Source organism: Tenrec ecaudatus, chromosome 12 (genome assembly GCF_050624435.1).
Source record: "Tenrec ecaudatus isolate mTenEca1 chromosome 12, mTenEca1.hap1, whole genome shotgun sequence".
Classification (NCBI taxonomy): domain Eukaryota; kingdom Metazoa; phylum Chordata; class Mammalia; order Afrosoricida; family Tenrecidae; genus Tenrec; species Tenrec ecaudatus.
The window spans coordinates 102,214,401-102,238,870 of NC_134541.1; the positions used below are offsets into that span (position 1 = coordinate 102,214,401).

General features: G+C 44.7%; 1 non-coding gene across 1 annotated transcript; it reads left to right on the forward strand.

Annotated features, from left to right (window-relative positions):
* Nucleotides 1-1,320: 1,320 nt before the first annotated feature.
* LOC142423540 (U6 spliceosomal RNA) lies at nt 1,321-1,427 on the forward strand. The gene has a single exon (XR_012779170.1). It is a non-coding gene; the product is annotated as a U6 spliceosomal RNA (small nuclear RNA).
* The last annotated feature ends 23,043 nt before the right edge of the window (nt 1,428-24,470 follow it).

The following is a 24,470-nucleotide window of genomic DNA, read 5'->3' on the forward strand; positions in this document are numbered from 1 at the left end:
AAATCTCTAAGGTAGATTTTTGAGGTATTTAGTTTATTGTGCCAACTTGGCTGATAAACACATATGGGGTTAATTGAAGGGCGGAGGGATAAATGGCTCAATGAGCTTCGCCTTTCTAGTCCTCAGGTCTCTTGCTTTCTGATGGCTGGACCAGGGTGCATGCCTTAGCCAGTTCCCTGTTTCAGCTGGCAAGGCTTACTTCCTTCAAGACATCCCTGAAGAGAAGCCACATGGACCTGCCCCGATGCAGCCCTGGGTGCTGGAGCAGCCGTGTGGAGAACCCTGCCAGCGCTGAGTTGCTTACACATTCACTGATTCGGCTTTCCTCCTGCAGTCAGTGTCTTAGTGTGTGTTTTGTGAGATGGGGAAGGACTTTGTGGATTGGTGTCAGACATATGGGTTAATGTTAGACTCATGGGCTTGGACAGCACTGGGTTTGGGATGTTTTCTTGATGTGCACTTAACCTTTATATAAAACTCTCTCTTATACATGAGTTTCTCTGGATTTGTTTCTTTAAAATACCCAGAAAGTACCCAGACTACCACAATTTTATTTTGTCTTTTTCCAGAAGTCCTCAAAGTCTGGCTGCAATGTAGAGGATCCCATGTATTATCCATATGACACTGTGTCATGCTATGTATGTCACAACTGGCTGAAGATCTGAAGGGCGCTTCTGGTAGGTGCTGAAGTCACTAGGATACTTCCCTTCCATGAATAGAAAAGTTATGGTAAAACTTTCTTAGCCCTCTTGCCAGCAGATGATCAATGCCCAGATGTTTATAGAGTCTCCTGGTTGAGGTTACCCTTCAGAATCCTGGTTTCTAACCCTGTCAGGTAGAGCTGTAATGTTCTATCTCAGAATCCTCGTGTGTGTGTGTGTGTGTGTGTGTGTATGTGTGTGTGTGATATTATATTCTGATATAGACCAGCCTTCTCTAAGAATTCAGAGATGAGCCTTTTCATCTCAGCAACTTCTAGGCCCAACAGCTCACATGTGACTATGTGATTTGTTCAATGTGCACCTCGCACTTCCATACACATTGGCATTTACTGTTTTTGTTTCCCTCTTTTCAAATCATAATTTTCTAAGGGAAGGAGTCTGATTGCTTTAGTAGGTGTCTTATGTCCATGCTTTGACAAATGCCCAGGGAGCGAGATGCTATGATCGGCTCACTGTGAATTAAGAGGATAAGCTCAATTAAATATTCATCCAGTAAGTTGGGGTTAACAGTTGGCGTATAACAATCTTCACTCCACTGAGGATCTCCTTGGGAGAGAAAATAGAACTTGGTCAAATTTCCTTGAAAATAAGCTAATCAGTGCTCGCTTCGGCAGCACATATACTAAAATTGGAACAATACAGAGAAGATTAGCATGGGCCCTGTGCAAGGATGACACGCAAATTCGTGGAGCATCCCATATTAAAAAAAAGAAAGAAAGAAAAGAAGATAAGCTAATCAAACCTATATGAGACAGTCCTTATCTGTGGAATAGTTTTAATACAATAAACTTGGTCATTCTAGGTTGTTTTTACTAACCAAACATGAAATCTATGGATTTATGGAAAACAACTCACTGGGAAAGTGTCATCATCAACTTTGTAATTGGTAGATGATGAACAGGTTGGCTCTAGCCCTAAGTACAACAGAACAAAGCGCTGCCTGGTTAGGCACCACCCTCACAATTGTTGCAATGTTTGGACCCATGGTTGCAGCCACTGTATCCATCCATCTTGCTGAGGGTCTTCCTCTTTTTCGCTGCCCCTCCACTTTACCAAGCATGATGTTCTTGTCCAGGGTTGTGATAGGTAGGTTTATTGTGCCAACATGGCCAATGAACACATGTGGGATTAATTGAAGGACAGCGAGATAAATGGTTCGGTGAGCTTCGCCTTTCTTGTCTCTTGCTCTTTGATGCTTGGGCCCGTGTGTGGCTGCCTTAGCTTGTTCTGTGCCTCCATTTGCAAGCTACTCTACCTATGGGACACCTAACCTGTGGACTGTGTCACTGTAGTTTGAGGTTCCTTCAATACCTGCTTTGCCATGCTGCTGGAATATACATCTCTTGAGCTGGGAACTGTCAGACCCTGTCATCCCACTGACTGTTGGTGACCTGCCTTGCTGTTTGCTCTCTGTGGCCAGATAGCCTGAATTGCTCTACAGAGGACTACCTGGCGGCCCTCAAGACTTGAAGGACTGCCAGTGTATTAGCTGTCTCGTGGAAGTAAGTTTCACTGAGCCATTTGTACTGCTTTATAGATTAATTAACTTTATTTCTTTATATATATAAAATCATTAGTGTCCTAATTTTCTCTAGAGAACCCTGGATAACATAAGGGTCTATTCTCTTCCTAAAACTTGTTCAAAGTACCTGAGATAAAGTCTCACCATCCTTGATTCTAAGGAGCATTCTAGCTATACTTCTTCCAAGACAGCTTTACCTGTTTTCCTGAAAGTCCATGGTACTTTTAATATTCTTCACCAGCACCACAATTCAAGGGCATCGATTTTTCTTCCATCTTCTTTATCCGCTGTCCAACTTTCTTCCATCTTCTTTATCCGCTGTCCAACTTTCATAAAGCAATTGAAAAATACCACTACATGGGTCAGGTGCAAATTAATTCTCAAAGTGACATCTTTGCTCTTGAACAATTTAAAGAAGTCTCTTTTAAAAAATCATTTTATTGGGGGCTTGTACAGCTTTTATCAATCCATTCATACAAACATTGTGTCAAGCATATTTGTATATTTGTTGCCATCATCATTTCCAAAACATTTTCTTTCTATTTGAGCCCTTGATATCAGCTCCTCATTTCCCCTTCCCTCCCCCAGCCTATGTCCCTCATGAACCCTTGATAATATATATATATATATATTTCATGTCTTACACTGCCCCATATCTTCCTTCACCCACTTTTCTGTTGTCTATCCCCCTGGGAGGGGGTTATATGTAGATCATTTTGATTGGTTCCCCCTTTCTCCCCACACCTTCCCCATCCCCTCCTGGTATCACTACTCTCATTATTGGTCCTGAAGAGTTTCTCTGTCATGGATTCCCTGTGTTGTGAGCTCTTATCTGTACCAGTGTACATGCTCTGCTCTAGTTGGATTTATAAGGTAGAATTTGGGTCATGATAGTGGGGAGGAAGAAGCATTCAAGAACTAGAGTAAAGTTGTATGTTTCATCGGTGATATACTGCGACCTGACTGGCTCTTTTCTTCCTGGTTACTCTTCTGGGAGGAGATGTTCAATAGTCTACAGATGAGCTTTGGATTGCCATTCTGCCCTCCTGCTCGTTCACATTGATGTGATTTCTTGTTCTGGGTCTTTGATGCCTATTACCTGATCCCATCAACACCTCATGATCACATAGGCTAGTGTGCTTCCTCCATGTGGACTTTGTGGCCTCTCAGCTAGATGAATACTTGTTCATCTTCAAGTCTTTATGACCCAGACACTCTATCTTTTGATAGTCGGGCACCATCAACTTTCTTTACCACATTACGCAACAGATTTGCCCCATGACTTTTTGACTGCTGCTTCCATGAGCATTGACTGTGGTTCTAGTAAAATGGAAATCCTTGAGAACTTGACTCTTTTGTTTGTTTATCATGATGTTGTCTATTGATCCAGTTGTGACGGTTTTGCCTTTCTTTACATTTGACTTGTAATCCAGACTAGTCTTTGATGTTTATCAAAAGTATTTAAAATCCTCTTCACTTTCAGAAAACAAGTTTGTGTCATCTGCATATTGAAGATTGTTAGCCAATCTTCTTCCAGTCCTGATGATATGCTCTTTGTAATTACTGGAGTGTGAAATGGAAATGCTTATGCCTAAAGTGTATAAATGATCTCACCATAGATCTGAACCAAGAGATATTGGCTGTGGTGCGAGGACTCTCAGAGTGCCCCGTGCTTTGCCTGTATTCTAGGAATGGTTGGTAAAGTTTTACACTGGGTGTGTTAGTTTCCTATATCCATGGCTTAGTTATCTAGTGCTGCTCCTCCTGATGTAGCACAGTGAATGGCTTTAAGAAGCAAAAATGTGTAGCAATGATGAAGCACAACTTTCCTCTAGTTCTTAAATGCTTCCTCCCCCCAACTATCATGATCCCAATTCTACCTTACAAATCCAGCTAGACCAGAGGATGTACAGTGGTACAGATAGGAACTGGAAACACAGGGAATCCAGGACAAATGAACCCTTCAGGACCAGTGGTGAGGGTGGTGATAGCGGGAGGGTGGAGGGAAGTTGAGGTAGAAAGAGGGAACCAATTACAAGGATTTACATATAGCTCCCTCCCTGGGGGACGGACAACAGAAAAGTGGGTGAAGGGAGACATCAGACCGTGTAAGATATGACAAAATAATAATAATTTATAAATTATCAAGGATTCATGGGGGGAGTGTGGGGCGGGAAGGGGGAAAATGAGGAGCTGATATTAAGGGTTCAAGTAGAAAGCAAATGTTTTGAGAATGATGAGGCCAACAAATGTACAAATGTGCTCTACAAAATGGATGTATGTATGGATTGTGATACGAGTTGCATGAGCCAATAAAATGATTTATAAAAAGAAAATACATATACATATAAAATATAAAATGTGTACATCAAATATATCTGAAAACAAAAAAGAAACATAAATGTATTTTCTCATTGGTTAGGAGATTAGATGTCTGATATCAGGGAACTGGCTCTAAGGAAAGATTTTCTGTTGTGTTGGTTCTGGAAGAAGGTCCTGTTAGGAAGCTAGAAACACCAGGGCCTTAGACACCAGGAGTATCTAAGGGGCAAGCGTCAATTCAGGCAGCTGAACCAGGTGGGCGGTACACCTGTGTGTGCCCAAACTAGGCCAGGTGGGTTTAATTCAGCCAATGGGGTCAACCAATACCTTCAACCACACCTCCCAGCCAAAGGCCCCAAATACTGGGACCTGGAGACCACCGGACCCTTCTCTGCTTTCTCCTTGGCCATGCGGTCTCTGTCTGGTCTCAGGCCAGCACGTGTGGGTGTGCATTCCCACGAGGTTCTCCATGTTCAGTGACTGTAAAACCTGAAACTTCTTTGGTCCTTTTATAAAAACTCACTTGGATCACAAACCAGGTTTGAGCGTGATTTCTTTCTCATGCAAAGCCAAGAACTGAGGTATGTCCCACCTGAGAAATCTAACTGTGTGTCTCTTCTACGCTTTTGCTTCTTCACGTGGCTTCCAGTTTCTCTTCTTCCACCTCTGTTCCTAGGGCTTTCTTTTAAAATCTCTCTACATCTCTAAAGAGATTAACTCAAAACACACCCTATACTAATACAGATTCATTAACGTAACAAAGACAGCCCATTCCTAAATGGGATTGTAAACACAGGGATAGAGATTGGGATTTAGGACACTTAATTTGGGGGAGATACCATTCAATCCATAACAGGTTGCCATACAAAATACCACCAAGTGGAAGGTTTTAAGAAGCAGTTCTGGAGGTTGGGAGCCCAAATTTAGGGCATCTAACTGTCACTGTTCAATACTCTGTAGGCCTGGCTGGGGCTCCATCATGGGACACCTCTGAGTCTTTGTGGCCATGATGCATCTATCTCACTCTTGATATTCCTGTTGATGTTTGCCTGTTTTCATTTTGGTCGTTGGTAAGTGTTTGTTATAGCTCACCAACTTATGCTTTTGATTTCAAAAACAATTAAATTGAACTAGGAGGCAAGAAATGGAGAAACACTGCTGTTGTGTTTTTGTGTTTGTTTTGGATCTGCACTTCTCCCAGATTGAATTTTCCAGAAACACAATGAATATTTATAGCAGCATTAACCAGCTCGCTTATCACCGAGTGCTGGTTTTGCAGTCATTGCCTGGATGATGTAACCTTTCAGTTCAATGTCTCCCTGAACTGTTTGCCCAATAATTATTATCTAGGGTTTTGGACAAGAAAAGAACTCTGCATCTTCTTTGGCATAATGCCCCTGTTCGCCCAAAGCATTCACAAAGCCATTACCCAAGACCCAGAATAGGAGGATTCATTCGGGTTGTTCCAACACTCCAAGGCCTACTTCCTCGCACCAATTGTCTGTGGTGCTTTGGGGAAGCCATTAATCAAGTTCTTGGCGGAGATCTGTAGGATGCTGATGCTAGTGGAGGAGCAGGTCCATTGTCTTGGAGAAAAGGACACAAGCTGCATCGCTCAGGTAATGAATTTCATGATGATTTAAATGGAATGGGATTAACCAGTCCCCCCTCAGAAAGGATGACATGAAATACCTCTGAGAGATGGTGTGCGCAGAGGGTCCTTTCCCACCCATGGCACAGCTGAAACCGCAACCCAGCACTTCTGTTCCCTGACAGATTTAGGAATCTTAGTGGGAGAGTTTCTCTGACTTTTTCAGAAACACATAAACTCTGGATGCAAACTAGAGAATCCCCTGCCCTGTCCAGATAACTCTGAGTCTGATATTGTGCCCCGCAAGACCTGGGGGGTGGGGAGTGGGAGGAAGGAGACAGGACTCCATGGTAGGGAAGATACTGGTTTCTTATGTATACCTAGCATCATAGAAGCCTCACCTGGAGAGCTTATTTAAATGTAGATTTTGATTGTGTACATCTGGGGTGGGAATGCAAATTTTCAGCAGGGGCTCAAATAAGGATTGAACCAATTTGAAACCTGGATTGAAACTGGGCAAGGAGAAAGAGGGAATACTCTCTTTTCAGTGGGGGTGGGGAGGGGATATTGCTTTTTCTTTTTTTAGCTAATTTTTTTAACTTTTAATCTTTTTTTTTTAATCCTTACAAACTGACACCCAACACCCCCAAACATCACGTCTGAGAGTGATTAACGGGGAAAAAAATAAAATTCACAGTGTTATAAGGAAACACAATTTAATTGCAAAGAAATGGGGGACGATAAAGAAAAGTCAAAGTGAGCTTCACACCACCCTTTGATATTTACCCTAAAAGGACGAAATACATTTGAGACAGCTTGGAAATTATGTAACTATCCTATTATAATTAACACTCAACTCTTTTGTACTTTCCATCATTCAAAGGCAGTCAGTGTAATTGAGTAAAAGGGGTACCAAATGGAATATCATATCGACACTAATTTCAAGAGAACCAAAGGGTGCAATTATAGTATCATTAGCTTTTAAATCACTACACCAGGACATTTTTAGTTGTACAGCCAACATGCCAATGAATGCAAAGTGCAGGGAGAAAGCTGTCATTAAATAAAGGGCAGCCAACGAATTAGAAGCAAACAAACAAACAAACAAAAACGAATCCAAACCTAGTAGAGAGAACCCTACTCTCAGCCCTATTGTAAAAGCAGGGTTGCCTTATTACTATTGGGAAGGGGAAGGAGCACGGGGAAATAATACGGAAAGGGTTGGGGGTGTTTTTTGCCACATGGAGGCCACTCTGAGCATCACACCAGGAATCAGCTCAAGGATTGGGAGAGCGTTTCCTTTTATAAAGACACGTGTAAATAGGCAAGAGAAGCGAGGGAACAGATGTGAGGGAGGAAGTAGATGAGAGGGTGCTGCAATGGAGCAGTAGATCAGAGGAGGTTTTGCACAGAACCACCCTGTTTGCCAGGTGGGGGCTGTTCTGTACCTTTGATTCTGACAAAACCAAACAGCCCCATAGACTGCCCCAGCTGTGATCTTTATGGGATCAGGCCCTGTTCTCTGGTGCAGAGGCTGGTCGATTTGAACCAAAGACTTTTTGGTTAATAGCAAGCACTTACTTAACCAACATGCCAGAGGGGTTTCTTGAGGAGAAGGTGAGCCAATGTTTAGGGACCCGGCAGAAGGAGAGACGCTTAACTGAGTGGTGAATAAGCATCTTGTTCCATTTGATCAGTTGCTCAGCAAGGAGGGGGAGTTCGGGGCCTGCGTCTGAGCAAGGAGGGGGAGTTCGGGGCCTGCGTCTGAGCAAGGAGGGGGAGTTCGGGGCCTGCGTCTGGCCTCTTCACAGGTAAACATGAGGCACCCAAGCCTTACTTAAGTCACACAGGAAAGGTCAGTTCTTGTTATTGGAAGAAGACTCTCCACCCTCCGTTCTGGTTTTCCTCACAGGAAAAATTTCAGGTGAGAGACACCATTCAGACCAGAATCAGAGAAAACATTTGAAGAGCAAGGATGAACTTATTGAAAGGGTTCTGCGGTACAGAACTCCAACGGGCCCACAGCTAGTCCAAGGGCCGAGTGGAATGTAGACCTTTTATTCTGCTGGGCTGGACCTTCCACCATTTGTTGGCTTTCTGGCAGATCCTCTGCTATTGACTGGCTTTGCCATGCACCCTTGCACCCAGACTTTATGTTATACCCTCGTCCCTAGACCTCAAACCTGAGAGTCTACTCAGCTTCTATAGGATAGCATGAACATGCTCAACCAGCCTTTTCATTATTTTAACTCTCTTCCATCGATACGGAAACGTGTCTTATCCGCCCTTCACCTCACTTCATGGTGGAGAAGTATGGGATGTGTGTTAGGTTGGGTTTGTGTTATAGATAGTAAGACATTTATATCAAGAACTGGCTTACATAGTTGGTAGAAATAGATAAGTCCAGTTTGATAAAAGTCAGGCTTCTCCTAACACATGGAAGCTGATGAACAGGAAGCAGGATGATGAGTAGAGACAGCAGGGGGAACAGACTGGTGGATGCAAAGGTCCAAAGTTGGCTGACTGAATCCATCGTTGGTACTCCACTGACCGATACTGGAATTGGCAGGAAACCCACCAGGACCCAGATGCAAGATGTGACTCTGGATGAAGGGGAAGGGTCAAAGAGGACTCAACTCAGCTCGGCCTCTGTCTCTTATACAAAAAGGCTGCAACCCAATTGATAGGAGTGTCTAGTTGGCATAATCCCTAACCATCACAGACCACCCTCTGTCTGTCAACTTGACACCATACAGAATCGCCAAAGACATTAATAAAATCATGCTTGCCACTAATATGATACAACTAACACGTATACAATCGAAATTGCACAAACCCCATTTTCATCTCATACAGTGTTCAGTAATTTTTGAACAGTCTTATCGCCTTTGCCCCAGTGCCCAATCACTCTTGTGAAAGGCCACAGAGCCCTTTGGGGAAGGCTAAGAGAAAGACTAACCATATACACCTCTAGCTAACACTCTTTTCAGGGTTCCAAGTAAGAGAAACCACTGCTAGGAAAGGTCTCAGGTGTTCCAGGATTACAGGATCCAGATACGACCCAACACTAGCAGAGGATACAGCTCCCCGTGGTTCTTCCTTTGCGTGGAGATTCAGAGCAGCGTCCCTTCTCCTCTCATGAAATGGCCATCCTCACTGTCTTTGTGTTAGAGGGGAGCAAGCGTCAGCCTGCAATGAAACAAAATACTATAAATATAGCATAATTCAGGTTTCAGTTTGTTAAAAATCCAAAATGTAACAGACCCCACTCCTCCCTTGCAGTAATTTTTTTAACTCAGTCAGTAGGGATGTTCTAACTCGGGAAGTTGGTGAGCAAGATCATTAAGACAGATAGCCAGACGCAAGCATCCCCTTGTCAGAGGCCTCAGGGGATGGTGGTCTGGTAAGGCCCAGCACAGAACATCTCCAATTCAGATAAACAAGGATGCATGAGGCTTCAGGGGATGGTCATCTAATGGCCTCTGGAGAAATAAAAAGTCACTGCCATTGTGTTAATTCTGACACAAAGCTACCCTTTAGGACAGGGTAGAACTGCCCCTGTAAGTTTCTGAGTCTCTCTCTACTCTATACAGGAGGAGAAAAGCGTGTCTTTATCCTTCAGAGCAGCTTGTGGTTTTGAACTGCTGATCTTGTCGTTAGCAGCCCAATGTGTAACTACGAGGGCCCCAGGAGTCTTTTGAAGAAATATAGGTATAGATAATTTCCTAATGATCATTGCAAAAACTGCCTTCTTGGAGGAGCAATCATATCCTGAGATCATTGTAAAAACCTGCTTCTGTCACATAGTTTAAGGTTTAGAACTTGCTGGATTTCCACTGGATTTTTGAAGCCGTTTGGAGGTAGCAAGCCACATTATTTCCTTCTACTCACATTTCAGAATAAACTTACAGTTTTTCAAATGAACCTGGTCTCCGTCTTTGAAACAGTGACAGGTGTTCCTGGACCTGGTTTTCCAGCAACATTAGTTTATATCACACAGAAGTACAACTTTTCTGAAGACAATTCAAAAATGGTTCCAGCAGTACATCACCAGAGAGCTGCAAGAAATTAAAACTAGATATAGAAGAGGATTGAGGACAAGGGGTGTCATTGCTGATGCAGATGGATCGTTGCTGAAAGCAGAGAAGACCGGAAAAATGTTTGCTTATGTTTCTTGACTATAGAAACGCATTAGACTGTGTGGACAATAACAAACTACTGTATGGGTAATATTGTGCAGAATGGGAACTCCAGAACCTTTCCACAGACCAAACGGCAATTGTTCAAACAGATCAAGAGATTCTCTGCAGTTTAAAACCTGGAACTGTGTGTGTTCGTGTTGTATCCTTTCACTATAATTATTCAATTTATATGATGAGCCAATAATATGCAAAGCTAGACTCCTTGAAGAAGAACGCTGTATCAGGATTGGCTGAAGGCAGAGGAACAACTCGTGATATGCAGATGGTGCAACCTTGCATGCTGAACGTGAGGGGGACTGGAAACACATGCTAATGTAAACCAACAGGTGCAGCTTTCAATGTGCAGAAAACCCAAATCCTCACAACTGGGCCCATAGATCACATCGTGAGAAATGGAGAAAACATTCAACTGCTCCAGGATTTCATTTTACTTGGATCCACCATCAACCCTCATTGAAGAGGCCTCAGTCACACCATCAATCGATGTATCACCCTGGGCAAATTTGCCGCCCAAGATCTCTTCAAAGTGCTAAAGAACAGAGATGCCATTTTGAAGACTACAGCGTGGCTGACCCAAGCCAGCCCTGGCATCTCCAAGGGCTTTGTATTCGTGTGCCATTTGCACAGTGAAGAAGGAAGACTGGAGAAGAATGGATGCCTTTGAACTTGGGTGCTTTCAGTATTTCGGGAATATTGCAAGTGGCACAGGCTTCCAGAAGAACCAGCACATCTATTTCAGAAGAAGTACAACCAGAATGCGGCAGAGTGAGACTTGGTCTCATGTATCCTTTGGACATGTCAGGAGAGACCCGTCCCTGGAGCAGGACATCCTGCTCAGTAAAGGAGAGGGGCAGCGAAAACGAGGAAGACCCTCAATGAGATGGGTGGACACAGTGGCTGCAACAATGGGCTGCAAGGTAACCTTTATGAGGATGGCGCAGGAGCAGGCGGCAGCTTCTTCTGCTGGACACGGGGCCACTCTGAGTCAGAACTGACTTGACAGCAGCAAACTACATTGTCTTCGTTTAGGCAGCACGACCCCTTAAAATAGTCCTGTTTCCTCTCCTCCATCTCTATCCTTTCCCTAGCTTCCACCACTGAGAACGTGCTGGATTTATGTAAGAGATCAAAAGACACGCGCATTAGGTAAATCTGCTGCACAAGACCTCTTTAGAATACTGGACATCACTTTGAAGCCTAGGATGTGTTTGACCCAAGTCATGGTATTTTCTCTTGCCTCCTGTGCATGTGAAAGTTGGACATTGAATAAGGAAGAATGTTGAAGAATCAGTGCTGGATTCTTTGGATTGTGGTGCTGGCAGTGAGCGTTCAACGTACCATGGACTGGTAAAAGGACAAACTGATCTGTCTTGGAAGAAGTAGGCCAGAGCGTTCCTTAGAGGCAAGGACGGCAAGACTTTGTCTTACTTTGGGCATGTTGGCAGGTGCGGGGCCGCAAAAAAGAGGAAGGCCCTCCACAAGATGGGTTGGCACAGTGGCTGCAACAATGGGCTCAAGTAGAAGAACAAGTGTGGGAATGGTGCAGGACAGGGCAGTGTTTCATCTGTTGTGTGTGGGGTTGCTATGGGCCGGGGCTAGTTCAATGGCATCTAACAACAGCATGTACTTCCAGGGGCTAGCAAAGTAGCCACCCCATATTTGATGCACACATCTTGGACAAACAAAGTAATGATTTGTTAACTCTCTTTTACTGAAAGTATTATTAAAGCTCAGCCTGGATATTACAGCTGTTACAAAAATAATTTTAAAAACCACTTGGAATGTTTTCCTTTTCAAAAATCTATGTTATATTTTCTGCCTATGAAAATATGAGCCAATTTAATCATCACAGAAATGAATAAAATAGAAAACGAAACGCCCGCATATTCCTAACCTCTAGAGATAACTCAAGTTTACCATTTGATGAGAGTCTTCCAATTTGTTTTTCTCTTTGTTTGTAGCTATAGCTATCTACACACCTACATATGTGTATTTATATCCCATAAATACTTTTGAAACTCAAATAGCATACGGTAGCCAAACAAATCTTCAACTGAGGTTTTTTTTTTGTCCATTTGACAGTAGGTCTCGGATTGGCTGTGATGAATTACCGCTAACTCCATTCCAATTCTAAATGGCAAGCCTCTGACTCAACGCCAGGAGATCACTTACTGTTATTAACCAATTTTCATTATTATAAAAGAAGTACATAAACTACATGGTAACTGTACAAACGAGAAGTAAATGCCCTGCCCCTGTTTGTAGCCCTCTCAACTCCCCAGAGAAGAAACCATTTCCAACAGTGGTCACAGGAACCTAGGGAAACACACACACACACACACACACACACACACACACACACACACACACACACACCACACGCGGAACCCACTCTCCACATTTGTTATATAATTAAATGGAAAGGAGTCCAACTTTGTCACAGGTAAATGCCACTTACAGAAACCCCTGGGAGATCAATACATTTATTGTCAAATATGGCAGTGGTGGCTGGGGGATGGTTGGATGGTGCCGGGTCAATGGTTAATGTTCTCGGCTGCCTACTGAAAGGTTGGAACTTGGAGTCCACCCAGAGATGTCGCGGAAGAAAGGCTTGGCAATCTGCTGCCACACGGTCCAGCTGTGGAAACTGGCTGGAGCACAGCACCATGCTCCTCTGTGGTGGTTGCGGGTTCTGGCTCCATCCAGCACAGAATGATGTGCTGCTCAGCCTGTGCCAGGGTTTGGAGTTGAATCCATGGCAACCGACATTGTTTGGTTTGAACGTGGCAAAAACGGAGTTCCTCTTTTTCCTGCAGTAAGAGTTCATCTGAATGTAATAGGGCAGCACCCCTCACCCTAGAATTTCAAAGCCCATTTCCGGACCTTGCTTGCAATAAGGTGTGCTCATGTGACTACCTTTTGTCGAGTGGGGTGTGAGAGGAAGCCTGTGAACAATGTCCAGGTAATGCCTCAAAGTAAGATGTGCCCCTCCTTTGTCATCCCCCCCTTGCTGGAATGTGAACCATGGGCATGAGAACAAAGATCCCCTCAGAGGAAAAGGCAGTCAGATAACAGGCTGCTGGCCTCTTGACAGCTTGGCTGAGCAAGAGGACAAACCTGCTGGGACTCAGAGAGAAAAGCATTTTCACTCTTGTAAGCTAGTGACGGGTATACAGTGACTGTTACACACAGGTGGACATCTATGGTCACTGTATCATCACGGCATTTTGTTTTCTTGTCCCAAAGCCAGGTTTTTGAAAGGAAGAAAGCATCAGGAGTAAGTTAAGATAGTTTTACCACAGTGATTAAAATGATCCTGGGGAAATGAATTCCAAAGTTAATTCCTTATTGGGAGATAATGTAAGGAAAGAAATGTGAACACACACATACACACATCAGAGAGAGAGCTCTATTGCAATTACTTCTCCTAACTGATCTTTAAATAAAGGCAGGGGCACAGGGCTCCCTCTGGGTCCTGGGAGTGAGAAGAATTGGTGGGAGGAGACACTGAGGACCGAACGTGGCTCTGAGCATGGATGTGTTTATCACCTGAGAGAGGCAATGACGGTGGTGATTGAAATATAAACTTGTCGACTGTGGGCTTGTTCCGGACATGGATGATTTCGTTCAGGACTTTCTCACGGGTAGCATGGCCTGCTAGAAAGACCTTGAACTGGGAGAGAGGAGGCCTGAGTTCTGCTCCCGTGTGCCATCAATTTTTTCAACCCCGGGGCAGAAAATGAATATCAGGGTGCCGAAAATCGTAATTACTGCTTGGTGAGTGAAACTGTCATCATTAATCTCAATCCGTTCAGGCATTTAGGCATGTTTGTTACGACTCCTTGAAGTGTCCTCCTGCACACCCTCATCCAGAAGGTTACTCAGGTGCTAGGGAACCACGAACCCCCAACTGTTCTCCTTGATCCTGGTGCTGCCCTCCTGCTCAGCTCTCCCCAGCTCTTTCTCCTCTCTGGAACCCAAGTCGTAGGTCCACAAGGAAACAGTCTAGACCACCTGGACCACTAGATCGGCTAGACTGGGGCCCAGCCAAGAAGGAAAGAAAGCTCTTCCCTGGACCACTCTTGCCCTTGCAGATGAGGGAGAAAGTAGTAGGTTAAGAGCAAGTGCAATATTTCTTGCTATCTGACTTTGGGCTATGAGTCATCTGACATCAGACTAGCCTGGGTTCCAATTCTGGTTGCTCCTACTTCTAACTAGATGATCTTGAAGAAGATATTGGACGTATTTGAGCCACACAAAGAAAATAGAAATAATACTTACTAATTATTGCAATTAGACAATGAACATGAAAGGCCTGCATGTTTTCAATAAGTGCCCTTTACGTTTATCTACCTGCAGATTCTCTGTGGTGGCACCCCAGGCCAGCCTGAGAAGGAAGCTCCACCAAGCACTGGAAGAAGCTGGCAGGTGCCCTGGACTTTCAGGGACACCTACCTTTGGTAGTGTCCCTGGATCTCTCTCCAAAGGACTCCAAGGGCCCTTGGCTTTGGGGAGACAGTGCTCCATGGGCCTCTTGCACACATCTTTTTGATTTTTAACCGCTGCTTAAGAATATTCCTAACAGCTTTATTGGCATGTGGTTTACGTGCCGCACAATTCAGTGGTTTAAGTCTATTGAAAAGAGTTGTTAAATGATTACCACAAATCAATTTAAAAACATTTTCTTTTTTTTTTTGAGGCCAATTATTATTAGTTCTCTGTTACCCCAAACCCCTCTTTCCATAACCCTAAGGATTTATTAATCTAGTTACTGTCTTGATGGATTACCTATCCTGGATTTCTTAGAAAGGAAATCATAAAAATCCAACCCCCCCCCAAAAAAAACACCCCTCACATCGACAATAAAGTCAAACACAGAAACACCTCAACCCAAAAGAAAGGAGACGAGAACAGAAACTAGAACAAATTAAACTTGTTGGCATGCAAGTGGGGTACCAATCTCAGATCCTTTGTGGACCTTGGCACCGTCCTGGTCAGACATTCCACCTTCACACTACAGAGGATCTGTGGCAGAGAGCACCACTGGCCATTCGTCTTCAATTGCTGAATGATCTGTCAAAGCTAGCAATGGAACATGTGGTGCCTCAAGGAATCTCATCATTGGCTTCCACCTTAAGTGGCACCAGGGAACATGGGCACAGGGAACATGGGCACCTCTTTGGAAACCGGAAGTCTTACGCTTCCAGCCATCTGTTCTCAGGACATATTATCCGTGAATTTGTTGGAGCAGCATCAGTGACAGGGGTCTTCTGAGAGGCCCCTTGCATTCTGCCTATGCAGTGGTTCTCAACCTTCCTCATGCCATGAACCTTTAATAGAACTCCTCATGTTGTGGTGACCCCAACCACAAAATTATTTTAGTTGTTAATTCATAACTGCAATTTTGCAACTGTTATGAATCGCCATGTAAATATCTGATACGCAGGATGTATTTTTATTGTTACAAATTGAACATAATGAAAGCATAGCGATTAATCACAGAAACAATATGTAATCATAGATTGCGAAATATTTATTTCCAATGACAAATAAATGAAATGTTGTCCTGAAGCATGGTGTAGCATGGGTAACACTCTTCATGCCAGGTACTTGTAGGTGGGCATATCTGCATGTGGGTGGCTCCGCCTGGAGATGGATAGAGGAGCGGTGTCTTGCTTCCTAAGACCATTGAAAATATGTGTTTTCTGATGGTCTTAAGCGGCACCTGTGAAAGGGTCATTCGACCCCAAAGGGGTCACGACCCACAGGTTGAGAACCGCTGGCTTAAGGGTGTGCAATTCTGTCTGGAGAGAAAGCGTTTCTGGAGCAACCGGTGATGGGGATAAGCGAGATAATGTAGTACAGCACATCAGGTGGCACCTCCCACATGGAACACCATTTCTCCAAACCCAGTTGTTTTGAGTACCACCTGGAGTTTTATTTTTGCTATATCTACCTACAGTCTCCATAATCATTTTCATACTATTTTAATTGCTTGACTTTTTTTAACTTCGATCATACTTTTAGAAAGAAGCTTTTAAAACTTTTTTTTATGAATGCACTCAATGGGAAATCCAAAATTATTTGCTGTAATTGGAAGACAATCTTGTAAACAAATACAAGGAAAACAAAACCAGGGTGCTGAACACCAGGTACAGGTGCCAGCTGGAAGACCTTGGCATTGTTCTCTCTTTTTTTTTCTGCCACACTTCTTCCTGGAGGTAGGAACAGCACCGGGAGATATTTGAACAAAGAAGACCTTCCTGGCCACGTGACTCAAGAAGGTTTCCTCCGTGAGAAACTACTGCCCCGCGGTGTCCAAGCCCCAGCAGAGGTGCAAGTGTCACACTTGGCAAACACGAGTCTCAAGAGTCGTTTAGTCAGATTGCTCTTTCTTACTTCCACCTCATTCATCGCCCTGCCTCCATGATCTGCCTTTCTCTCAAGGGCTGGCACAGGCTGTACTCGATGGCAGTTGGGATTTTCGTCTGTTTGTTCATTTATGACCGTCAGGTTAAGACCTCAGCTCTTTCACCAGCCCTCAAGGACTTCCGTTGGGCTCCCATTCAACCAACTCTCGCCCTGTCTTCCAACCAAATAGAATCACTCGTGGGCCCATCATTCATCTAGAAACGTATTGAGTCCCAACTATGGGCCAGGCCCTGTTCTGGGATATGGAACTGGGGCCAAACAATCACTGCCGTGGCCCTAGACGATTTCATGGACCCTTTCCCTCATCGAGGGAGCCCTGATGGCACCGTGGCTGCAAGTTGGGCTGTGGTCTGCACTGGGAGTTGGAACTGCATGACAGCACCTGACGACCACGCCGTTTCCTATAGGGCTCTTTGGGGTCCCAATGGACTCAGTGGTCTAAAAATTATTACCATCTTCATTTCTTTTTTCTACTAAGAGAAATGAAAACATTTTGTGGGTCCCACAAAATACCATGGGCCCTTGGCACTGTAATTACTGTACCTAGTGGAGAAGTCAGCCCCAAATGGATACAGGGAGAGCACAAACCTACAGCACATACACACACGCACACGCACACACATACATGTACACTTGAATCTATAGTCTAGTCTTTGAGTGTTTCCTGTGTATGTTCTCTGCCCACGGTTCCCTCGCCCGTCTGAGTGCTTCCAATTAGATCAACATGGGCCATTGTTGTCCACGGAGATGGCTTTCACCTGTAATTCAGTAACTTAGATTGACCTCACGAGGGATTTACTGGCTGAGGCTTCTATCTTCCCGGTTTCATTTAGAATTGCTCACTAGGTAGCTGTAGCTAGGCCCAGAGCACAACCCAGCTCACACAACCTTCACTCTAGAAGCTTTCAAAACCACACGCTGTAGCTGATATCCAGAAGCCACATTTGGCCGGAAAGCTTGCCCGTGTTTGTTTACCCTGTGCAAAGCACTCTGTCTAATTGCTGGGCATCAAAAGACGATCCGCCTGCAAATAGGAGGTTGGTGAACAAAGGAGAGACTGCAGAGGAGTAAGCCAGCCTGGCAGACTGAAACCTGGCAGCAGAGCCTGGGGAGAACATTGCTGGCCTGATCGGTGCCTTCTGGAATGAGTGGCCAGGAAGCCGGCTCGCAGTCCTTAAAGACCCAGATCAACAAAACCCAAATAGCTGAACCCAGTGCACTGGAGTCAATGCGGACTCCCAGACACCCTACAGGACGGAGTCCAACTGCACCCAAGGGTTTCCAAGACTGTGGGTCTTGGCGGGAGCAGAAAGTCCCACCTTTCCTCCATGGAGCAGGAGGTGGACTTCAACCCAATCTGGTAGTTAGCTGTCTAAGTTTAACCCATCGCACCAGCATAGTAAATTTATTGTTTAGTGTACTGCTGTGAGTCAGAGGAGTCCTGGTGGTGAAGGGGTTATGAGTCTGCAGCAGTTATGGGCTTTCTAGTTCCCTAACCAGTTTCAGTCTCAGAAACCCACAGGGGGTTGCAATGAGTCAGCATTAATTGGATGGCAGTGACTTTGTGTTTTTTTGTTTGGGGGATTTCTTTGGTTGCTATGAGTCAAAATCCATTCTATGGTCGTGAGTTCGGGTTTCTTCCTTGCTTTTTTCCTTGGCCCCTGTTAAAGGAGCCCTGGTGGCTCAGTGGGATAAGTGGGAGGTCAACACTGAGACAGAAAGGAGATAGGACCGAGACAAAGAACATGAGGTTAAGAGCGGCTTTATTAGGGTAGGGAATGAGCTCCCCGGAGGGGAGGGAGAGCAGAGAAAGGGACAGGAGCATCCAGAGCTCCAGGGCAGGTTCTGAGACCCAAGGAGCTAGGTCAGGGAAATCGCAGCTTGTGGGTGAGGTGGTGGGAGATATACAGGGCTCAAGCTATGGAGGTATACGTTGACAACACGAAGGGAGATTTTGTGCTTACAGCGGCAGGACCTTGAATCAGGATGTGATCCCATCTGTGGGAAGTGCCTTTGTTGTTTGCCAACCTACTCCCTGGAGTGCTGGGACAGGGACTATACGGAGGGGCCTGGGAAGATAAGTTGCTTCCTGGGATACTGGGGAAGGGGCTGCCCAACCTTAGTCTGGAGAGATAAGCTCCTTGGAATGTTGGGGCAGAAGTTGCATACTTCGATAGGTCATTTATCTTCCCGAGAGACTGGAAATGGGGGCCTTAAAGTGTTATCTTCCTGAGGAGCCAGAGAGGAGACGGGGGCTGCCTAGTGCAGACCCGGCCCAAACAATAAGTCCCGAGCTACTAACAGCAAGTCTGACATCAGCGGCTTCACCGGAGAAAGAGGAGGCCGACTGCTCCTGCTCCAAGATGTACAGTCTTAGAAACCCTAGGGAGCCCCTCTAGCCTGTCTGGTAGGGGTGCTGGGGGTCAGGATTGACTCACAGGCAGTAGGTTTGGTCTGGTTTGCTCTGTGCTAGATGGGGTGGACGTCAGGGAAGCTTTTGGTTTCTGTCTCCTCCCAGAGGGAGAAAGACCCCAACCACTCATCTCTCAATCATTTCCCAAATGATCTCATGCCCTGGGACTGACTCATGCCGATTCCTTCTGGTTGGCCTAGTCTTGTACTCACTCTTCGAGACTGAGCAGGGGGAAATCAGGATGCTGTTATCAGAGGGAGGGGAGGATGCTGGGAAGACAAAACCACATCGTTCTCTGTCCGCACTCATTGGACTTGTCCAAGTCTGGGATGCTGCCGAACAATCCATTTGGCTTCTGATTGACTGTCTGCGGGTTAATAGGTCAGAGATGGCTCAAAACTGCTAACACGTCATTAGGACAGTTGAATTATAATTCTGGACAGAGAGAAGCATCGGTTGAATGCAGTGACTAAATTACCAGTGATCTTGACTTCTCAAATCAGAGGAAGCGAAGGCTGGTGGAGAGGCTGTGACTGGATCATTTCCAAAACATGATTCGATGGGTACCATTTTCCTCTCAAGGCAAAGACAACACACCCCATTTGCTCCTTCAGGGATCTGACAGCTCCTTTGGGACTGTCTCTTGGCCATGTGTGGGCAAGTGACTCATGCAAGGGGGATCTGCTCTTGCCCAGAGCTCTGAATTTCAAAGGTCCCTGAGTGGTGCATCTACTTAAATGGTTGACTACTTTCCAAAGGTTGGGGGTAAAATGCATACAGAGACACCTTGAAAGACCTGGCCATCTGCTTTGGAGAAGTAAACAAACAACAAGCAAACTCACTGTCATTGAGTCAGTTCAGATGTAGTGACCCTAGCGGACAGGGTAGAACCCTGCCTCTGTAGGTTTCTGAGGCCGTACATTAGGAATAGAAAGCCTCACTTTTTCCCAACAAGGAAATGGTAGATTCTTTAAAAAAAATCATTTTATTTGGGGCTTATACAGCTCTTATCACAATACATCCATACATCCATTGTGTCAAGCACATTTGTACATTTGTTGCCATCATCATTTTCTAAACATTTTCTTTCTACTTGAGCCCTTGGTATCAGCCTCTCATTTTCCCTCCCTCCCTCCCCCTACAAATCTTTGATAATTTATAAACTATTCTTATTTTCATGTCTTACAATGACCAATGTCTCCCTTCCCCTACTTTTATGTTGTCCCTTTCTCCCTCAACCTTTCCTTTCCCTTCCTGGTATCTCTACTCTCATTATTGGTCCTGAGGGGTTTATCTGTCCTGGATTCTCTGTGGTGCAAGCTCTTATCTGTACCCATGGATATGCTCTGGTCTAGCCGGATTTGTAAGGTCATAATAGTGGGAGGGGAAGGGGGAGAAAGCATTAAAGAACTAGAGGGAAATTGCATGTTTTATCGGTGCTGTACTGCACCCTGACTGGCTCATCTCTTCCTTGTGACCCTTCTGTAAGCAGATGTGCAATAGACTACAGATGGGATTTGGATCTGCATTCTGCACTCTCCCACATTCACAGTGATGTGATTTTTTTTGTTCTGGGTCTTTAATGGCTGATACCTGATCTCATCGACACCTCATGATCACACATGCTGGTATGCTTCTTCCATGTGGGCTTTGTTGATTCTAAGCTAGATGGTCGCTTGTTTGTCTTCAAGCCTTTAAGACCCCAGATGCTATGTCTTAATAGCCGGGCACCATCCGCTTCTTCACCACATTTGTCATTCACCTATTTTGTCTTCAGCAATTGTGTTGGGAAGGTGAGCATCACAGAATGGCAGGCTATAAGAAACAGAGTGTCCTTATGTTGAGGGAGTACTTGAATCAAAGCCCAATATCAATCTGCTACCTTGATACTTAACATATAAATATATGTGCAATAGATCTATTTCCCTATCATTATATAAAAATATATTTACATATGTAAATGCCTGTATTTAGACCTCTACAAGTGCCCTTTGCCTCCTAGTTATTTCCTCTATTTCCTTTGACTTTCCTCTTGTCCCACTATCATGTTCAGCCTTCATTCAGGTTTCATTAATTCCTCTTGGTTATATTGCCCTTGATCAAGCCCTGGGATTGGTAGGTTCTGAGAGGAGATTTGGTGCAAAGAGACACTTGGACACAGAGCTAATTTTAGGGAGAAGACTTCGTTAAGGTCTCCCTGGCTCAAAGTACATGAGATGAGCTATGTGCTGCAGGCTGGAATCTTGGGTTTTAGAGTAATTTTGGGGGGAAACTAATGTCGGGCTTTGGCCTGTTGCAAGATGGGAAAATGTTGTGCTTCTGTTGGGCTGTTCTGGGAAGTAGAGGGGTGAGTTTGGTTTGTTCTGGATTCATGACCAAAGCAGAATTTTATCTCTCAGGTACAAACTTGACCTTGCATTTAGCATATCAACAAGGAACCACAGCCAGAAGACCCCTGTGGAACAGTTCTACTCAGCACCTAGGTCATCACCAGGCATCAGAGGCAGGTGATGGGTGCTTTTCTGTTTTCTCTTTTAACATAGGATTGGGGTGGGGGCAGATTGAACCGTATAGCTTCCATGATTCTAACTGTTTCACATTCAGTTGCAGAACCTTTATGAGTGGAAAACTTTTGGTTTTTCGAGTTGTCTGGTAGTCTCCCTTGTATTGTTTTTCTCCAGGGGCTTATAGAGCTGATTGCTGTTACTGGCTTCCAGTCCTGGCTGGCAATGCAGTGTGGGGATATCTGTAAACTCAGTGGGACCTTGGGCTTCTTGTCTCTAAAATAAGACTAAAAATTCTGAGGGGATGGAGTGAAGGGGGCTCCAAACAGAATGGCTTTGTGCAAATGCAGTCCAGTTCCTGTGAGAGAAGAATCATTCATCAGAAATCCACAAAAGGTTTTCTTAGAGTCAGTGGATCTGTAGATTTGTAAGCTGAATTGTATGTGAGGACGTGCATAAGTCAGGACCCTGGGTGATGTCAACCAAAGCTCAAAAACCAAACTCACTGCCATCAAGTCAATTTGGCTCATCGTTATCCGTGGAGACAGGACAGAATTACCCCTGTGGGTTTGTGAGACTGTAACTCTATAATGGAGTAGGGAGCCTCACCTTTCCTCCAGGGTGGTTTCGAACTGCTGACCTTACAGTTAGTAGCAATATGTGATCCCCATGCCCATACTACTAGCCTACAGGTTGGCAGCCTGAACCCACCCAGCAGTACTGTGGATTGAAATTCTGGTGATCTCTTCCTTTCAAGATTGCAGCTGACAAAATCCTATGAAATAGTTCTACTCTGTCACACACAGACTTGCCATGAGACAGAATCAACTTGACTGGAACAGGGTGTGTGTGTGTGTGTATAAGAAGGAAAATTTATAACAAGAAAGTAGTCCACATAGTCCCAAAGGGGGCGAGTTCAATACAACTCTATCCGTGGTGGTTCTGATGCTAGCTGGAGACCTTTCTTGACTCACGTAGCTGCTGACTTACCAAACCGGATAATTAAGCAGGAGGTGGAAGACCACACAGGCTGGTTGGTGGAGGCAGAATCAGTTGGTTCCAAGACAGATGTCCTGGCCAGCGGGACGTTCACCGTAGGTCCTGGGGGAGAGAGTGGGAATTGGGGGGTACAAGAGGCACGGAGAATGAGGACAAGACAATATCCTGATCAAGTCCTGTTTTAATGAACAAAGAGTCACAGCTTATAAGGGCCAGCCAAGGGGGCAGCCTCAGCCGCACATGCAGATTAGGCTACCTTGGCAACAGGCCAATCAGGGAGTTCAGGGGAGCGCGCCCTGCCCATGAGTCAGTAAGGGCTTACAGTCTTCAATTAGGTATGCAGAGGAGTGGCATGTACATGCAAATCAAGCATAGGGGGAAGACGATCTTTAGCCCAAACAAAGGGATGCAGGAAATGGGTGCTTATCTAAAGAGCATTAACCCTTGTTTGCTCAAGCTTTACAGCTGCAGTGCTCTGTCACGTAGGCTGGGGTAGAAGAATGCCCAGAGCTCAGGCTAGTAAATTCCAAGCAAATGGCCGGGCCTCATGGCTCCGGACAGACAGAGAGCAGGGCCAGCCATCATCAGTAGGTCTGAGTGACATAGTCGTTATGCCTTGGGATACAATCCTTAAGGTCACCAGTTTGAAATTACCAGCCCCCCAACCTATGGGAGAAAGACAGGACTTTCTACTCCTATAAAGAGTTACAGGCTCCCCAAATTGATAGATCACCAATGGAAATGTTTCAACAAGCTGATGAAGGGCTTACTTGTTCATCTATGCCAGGAAAATTGGAAGACAGCTACTTTTCCAACGGACTAGAAGAGATCCATATTTCTAATCATTCAAAGCAAAAGGGGGCACAGCAGCATGCTCACACTATAGAACAATGTCATTGATATCCCACACAGGTAAGATTTTGTTGGTGATCATCCAACACTGCATGCAGCAGTATATTGACAGGAAGTCTCCAGAAGTTCAGGCTGGAATCAGAAGATGTGGAACAAGGGATATCATTGCTGATGTCAGATGGATCTTGGATGAAAGCAAATAATACTAAAAAGCTGTTTCCTTGTGTTTTATTGACTGTGCCAAGACATTAACCTTGAGAAGAATGGGAATTCCAGAACAATTGATTGTGCTCATGCAGAACTTGTACATGGACCAAGAGGCAGCTGTGTAAGCAGAACAAGGGGATACTGTATGGTTCAACTTCAGGAAAGTGTGCGTGAGGGTTGTATCTTTTCACTATACTTATTCAATGTGTATGCTGAACAATCATCAGAGAGGCTGCCTTATATGAAGAAGAATGTGGCGCCAGGATGAGAGGAAGGCTTATTATCAACTGGCAATATGCAGAAGTCATAGCCTGGCTTCCGGAAAGTAAGAAGGAATCGAAGCACTTGCTAATGAAGATCAAGGATTGTAGTCTTCAGCATGGATTAGGACGCAGTGTAAAGAAGACCAAAACCCTTCACCACTAGACCAATAGGTAACATCATAATAAAGGCAGGAAACATTAAAGTTATTGTGTTAGGCTGGGTTGACTAGAGAAACAAATCTAGTGACACTCATGTATGTGTAAGAGAGAGCTTTATATCAAGAAGTAGTTATATATCAAGAAAACCTCCCAGCCCAGTTCAACTCATGTCCATAAGTCCGAAACTAGTCCATAAGTCCCTCTGCAGAGTCATGTAACCACATGCAATGATGTAGAGTGCAGGAGGATCACAGATTAGTGGGTACAAAGTCCTTTGAATGC